Below are 6,116 nucleotides of genomic sequence, written 5' to 3'. Positions count from 1 at the left end.
GTCTTCCTCTGGGTGAGATGGGATGCCCACACACATACCCTTGGGCTTTAGGTTCCGGGAATTATTTCACTTGTACTTGGGATGGAGAGGATGCTGTGTCACAGGAGCCATGTTTCTCCAGAGTCCTTGACTGTCTTGTTTACAAATATGAGAGCCTCCAGCTGCGTAGCTATGGCAGATTCAGCAAGAGTTCTATTTAGCTCCTGGGGACATCATCTTTATAAGCCAGGTGCGGGAAAGGTGCCATCACCTTTGTCCTTGTGCCCTGGCCTCAGAGGAGCTATAAGCACTCTTCCCGTGTGTCTCAGCACGGTGGTCCACCCTAGATGTCCCAGCTCTTGGCAGGCAGAGTCAGAGGTCAGCTTGGGACGCGGTGGGATAATGCCTTGTGATTTCTTCCAAATAAGGCACCCTCAAACAATTCCAGTTTTGTTTTGTTTTATTTTGTTTTGTTTTGGGGGGGGGGCTGTTTGGAGACAGGGTTTCTCTGTGTAGTCCTGGCTATCTGGGAACTTGCTCTGTGGACCAAGCTGGTCTTAAACTCACAGAAATCTACCTGCCTTTCTTCTGCCTCCCAAAAGCTGGGATTAAAGGCTTAAAGGCTTGAGCCATCACCACCACAATTCCAGTCTTGATGGGCTACTGGGCTGTTCCCTCTAGGAGACAGAAGCCTAAGGACCAAGAGGAATGTCTTTCCCTCTCTTGGCACAGCACACAGCACAGAAGACTCTGGGTTGGGACGCACGCGCCTTCAGGCACAGTTGGTGGCTGTAGCTGTGCTCTGTACACCTTCATCTGAAAGTGTACAGCTACCTTCCTCTCAGATCTCAAGTGCTGGTTTTCTTTCAGTGCTTTTACTTTAAAGTAGGCAAAACTGCTATTTGTCCATTTTCTGGATTCCCTAATGTTAATATTTTGTGCTACTGACTTATATTCTCTCTCTCTCTCTCTCTCTCTCTCTCTCTCTCTCTCTCTCTCTCTCTCTCTGTGTGTGTGTGTGTGTGTCTGTGTGTGTAAGTGTTGATTTTCAGACATTGCTCCTTTCCTTCTGTTTTTTTTTTAATATTTATTTATTTATTTATTATTATTATTATTTTTTTCGAGACAGGGTTTCTCTGTATAGCCCCGGCTGTCCTGGAACTCTCTCTGTAGACCAGGCTGGCCTCGAACTTAGAAATCCACCTGCCTCTGCCTCCCAGAGTGCTGGGATTACAGGCGTGCGCCACCATCGCCCGGCTGCTCCTTTCCTTCTAAATTCCCATTTATACTCCTTTAGAATATTTCTTTTGGAGGCTGGAGAGTTAGCTCAGCAGTTACAGAGCACTTGTTGTCTTATAGAGGACCTGGATCAATTCCCAGCACCCATATGACAGCTCAAGAATATTTTAAATCCAGTCCCATTGGACCTCCATAGGTACCAGGCACGAATGTGGTCCACATACATACATGTAGGCAAAATACTCATACACATAAAATAATAAAATAGAGCTGGGCAGTGGTGGCCACGCCTGTAATCCCAGCAATTGGGAGGCAGAGGCAGGCGGATCCCTGAGTTTGAGGTCAGCCTGGTCTATAAAGTGAGTTTCAGGACTGCCAGGGCTACACAGAGAAACTGTGTTGGGAAAAAAAAACAAACAAATAAATGCTTCTTTTCATGGCCTTAATTCAACCACAAGAGGAAACTGCCGTTGGCATTAAGATCTTATTCACAGAGCTGGTGTAGCTGTGCCCACCTTTAGTCCCAGCTCTCAGGAGGCAGAGGCAGGTGGATCTCTGTGAATTTGAGGCCAGCTTGGTCTGCATAGTAAGTTCTGGGACAGTCAGGGATATGTTGAAACACTGCGTCAAACAAACAAACAAACAAACAAACAAACAAGGGCTGGAGAGATGGCTCAGAGGTTAAGAGCACTGACTGCTCTTCCAGAAGTCATGAGTTTAATTCCCACCAACCACATGGTGGCTCACAACCATCTGTAATGGGATCTGATGTTCTCTTCTACGGTGTGTCTGAAGACAGCTACAGTGTACTCATCATATATATCATATATCATCATTTAATATATATATTAAAATTAAACAAAAATATCTATTCATTCTACAGATGCATCTCAACTGACAATTTTTGCTTAACTATAGTTAATTATTTTTAATTATTTTACTTTTGGTTATATTTAATTATAATCAATTAAGTATACTTGTGAAACGGCAATTCATTCTGTCTGCATTCATGGATTGGTGTTTCAGTACAGAAGTAACTGACCTTTCGCCTTCTCAGGGGAATGCTGAATAAAGAATTGCCTTGGATCACATATTAAATATTAAATATACAACTACTTGTGGAATAGTGTGCCCTTTAAGAAAGGGGTATGCCACAATTGAGAATGACACAGAGACAAGTAGCAGTGACCCACTGGCGATGACAATGTGGGAAGGATTTCCGCACAGCTTTAGATATTTTAGTGTGATACACCTCTCATGCACTTTGGGGTGAATTATAAAAAAAGAACTATAATATATGTAGTGAACCTACCCCATAAGAGGATGATTTGGGGGGGAGGGACTTCAATAAGATGAAAACCAAGAATGTAGTGTTGGGCTGTGTTGAACATTATTTCTTTGTAAATGAATGTTGTAGAAATGAGGACTTTGGTTGGTCCAACATTGACTTTCTTCATCACTGCAGCATTTCTCTTGACCAGCAATGTGGACGATGTGACAAATGAGGTTTTCTCATTTAATAATAAAAAAGTGCGTAATGTTTTGCAAAACAGAAAGAAAGAAAAAAGAAAAAGAAAGAAAGAAAGAAAAAGAAAGAGAAAGAAAAGGAGTATGAAGTGGAAACTTAAGGGTCCTTTGGAGAGTCGGTTATGTTGGATGGTGTTTTGCTGGGGAAAACACATGACGGAGTGCTTTCCTGAAGCGAACACGGGTGAAAGGCTGAGGCAGACTCGTGAAGGGGTGTTTCACTGAAGCAGATGCAAGCGAAAGGATTTTTCTTTTTTGGCTTTTTGAGATATCCAATCCCAGTACAGATGGTTGTGAGCCACCATGTGGTTGCTGGGAATTGAACTCTAAGAGCCATCTCTCTAGCCCCTAAAAGTTTTTTTTTTTGTTGTTGTTGTTGTTGTTATTTTTGTTTTTGTTTGATTTTATTGAGACGGGGTTTCAATAAAAACTCAGAAATCTGCCTGCCTCTGCCTCCCAAGTGCTGGGATTACAGGCGTGTGCCACTGCCACCCGGCCTTAAAAGTTTATTTATTTATTTATTTAGTTAGTTAGTTAGGGTTTTTTTTGTTTGTTTGTTTGGTTTTTTTTGTTTTTTTTTTGTTTTTTTTTTTTTGGATTTGGTTTTTTTGAGACAGGGTTTCTCTGTGTAGCCCTGGCTGTCCTGGAACTCACTCTGTAGACCAGGCTGGCCTCGAACTCAGAAATCCACCTGCCTTTGTCTCCCAAAGTGCTGGGATTACAGGTGTGGGCCACCACCGTCCAGCTAAAAGTTTGTTTTTAATGATGGTTTTTAAAAGTTTTAACCTCTTCTGTAGCCCACCACCCACCAGAGGGAGTGGGAAAGAAAGGATATGGGGGAAGTGGACCTGTTTAGAAATAGTTTGTTGGAGCAACTCTCATCTGTGTGGTCTGGAAATTGGCAGTTTAGTTTACAGGTTAACACAGCAGCGAGATCCTAAACTCTTCACGGATACACCAGCAATCTAGTTTGGTAGAGTCAGGATAGCAAATGCGAGTCAGCAGCAGTGGCACTACCTAACAGAGACCACTAGGCCTCAGCCTTGGCATAAGTCAGCAGGAGGGACCAGGGAGGAACCTCAGGACAAGTTCTTGGCTGAGCCTTTCTCAGTGAAGCAAAGATCAGTGAAGACAGGAGACCAACAAGCCTTGCACAGCCTCCAGTCACTGTCTGTCAAGTCCTATTTATAACCCAGCCCCCCAACATCACGTGACCTCCAAGGGTCTAGCCTCAGCACCTTCCTCTGTCTCAGCTGACATCACTCTGCCAATCAGCCTGAGTCTGTAGAAATGGCAAGGAGCTGCAGCACTCCACCAGAAGGTTTTTAGTGTGTTTCTCTCTATGGAGTCCCGACAAATGCAGCTCAGTTATACAGTGTAAGGCAGATCGACGCGTGCGTGTCATTATCGAAAAATCCTTCATCAGATGTCCTCTCACACGCTCCCTTTAACGAAACATCCACTTGGCGGTGGTGGTGCACACTTTTAATCCCAGTAGAGGCAGGCAGATTTCTGAGTTCGAGGCCAGCCTGGTCTACAGAGTGAGTTCCAGGACAGCCAGGGCTATACAGAGAAACCCTGTCTCAATAAAACCAAAAAAAAAAAAAAAAACCAAAAACCTTTTAGGGGCTGGAGAGATGGCTCTGAGTTCAATTCCCAGCAACCACATGGTGGCTCACAATCATCTGTAATGGGACTGGATGTCCTCTTCTGGTGTGTCTGTAAACAGTCACAGTGTAAAATAAATTTAAAAAAAAAGTTAAAAATAAACTTTTAAAAAATTAAAGTTATAGGGATACCTTTTTCTATTTCTTTCTTTCTTCTTCTTTTCTTCTTCTTCCTCCTCCTCCTCCTTCTTTTTTTTTTTTTTTTTTTTTTTTTTTTTTTTTTTTTTTTCTGAGACAGGGTTTCTCTGTGTAGCCCTGGCTGTCCTGGAACGCACTCTGTAGACCAGGCTGGTGTTGAACTCAGAAATCTGCCTGCCTCTGCCTCCCAAGTGCGCCATCACTGCTCGACAGATACCTTTCTTAAAACTGTTGAGCAGGTCCCTCGTGTGTGATTCCCTGACAGACGAACATGCCTAAGCAATAGAACTTCATTGGTTGAAAAATATTTTCATTATAAATGTAAGAAGAGAGAAAAACATGAAACTAGATAGATAGTTCACATTGTATTTGATAAACCAATCCATCAGTTTCTGACTTGGATTTCAATGAGATGCTGCCAAGCCTGATACCCAGCATTTAGTTCCTGGGATGACATGTTGACCCATGACTTCTAACCATTGTCCTCTGACCACCATTGCATGCCAAGGCACAGTGTGCACCCACTCCCACCCCCACCCCACCCCTGCTGCAGCGGCAAATACATAAATGTGGAGTGTCTGGTTTGGTGGAACTAGTTGCAGTTATGTGAATTCTGAGTTTAGGTACTAAATTTACTGTTTCAGCCACGAAAACAGTTGCTCAGTAACACATAGGCAACTAGGTATACCAAAAGCTGTGGTGTGAATAAGTCATGACATCGAAGACACGGGACTTGTTCCCAGGAAGTTTCATCTGAACATTAGAAGAGAACTGGGTCAGCAAGATGGCTCAGCAGGTAAGGGTTCTTTCTGCCAAGCCTGATCGTTTGAGTACCAGCCCTAAGAATGGTGGGAGAGAACTGACTCCCATGAGTTCTCTTCCAGCCTCTCTGACTCAAAGAGTAAGACAGAACAAAAGCAAATTAAAAAAAGGCAAGTAACATGTTCAGGTCAACTGAAAATGGAGTTGTAAATTTGACAAATACTCTTTTTCAGAACTCTTGAATCTGTTTTCAAATTCCTGTATCAAGCAGAAAGGCAAAGCTACATAGTGGTGTTCATCCCAGGACTGCTTTGCCAGTGTCTAGAAGTCCCCTAAATAGCAGCCTTAACTTGATCTTGCTACTGTTTCATTTAGTAATGTGTGTCATTTCATGATTGGAAACACTGTATCGATAAATTGGATTTCATGCTGAGGACACATGCTTAACTCATTTGAATGAATAGCTAGATCCACTAAAATATTAACCCTATGTTGGGGATTTTTTTTGTTTTTGTTTTTGAAGACATGATTTCTCTGTGTAGCCCTGGCTATCCTGGAACTCTGTACACCAACCAGGCTGGCCTTGAACTCAGAGTTCTGAGACAGCCCCTGTCTGCCGAGTTTGTTTTACCAACTGACCCATCCCTCCAATTTTTAATACATTTTATTGCCAGAATTATGATACTCTTACACAGTGGTTCTCAACCTGCAACTATTTAACACAGCTCCTCATGTTGTGGTGGCCACTCAACCATAAAAGTATTTTGTTGCTATTTCATGATTGTGTAACTTTTGTTATAAACT

Source organism: Apodemus sylvaticus, chromosome 21 (assembly GCF_947179515.1).
Source record: "Apodemus sylvaticus chromosome 21, mApoSyl1.1, whole genome shotgun sequence".
In the NCBI taxonomy this organism is placed as follows: domain Eukaryota; kingdom Metazoa; phylum Chordata; class Mammalia; order Rodentia; family Muridae; genus Apodemus; species Apodemus sylvaticus.
Note: the sequence above shows the minus strand (reverse complement) of the source record.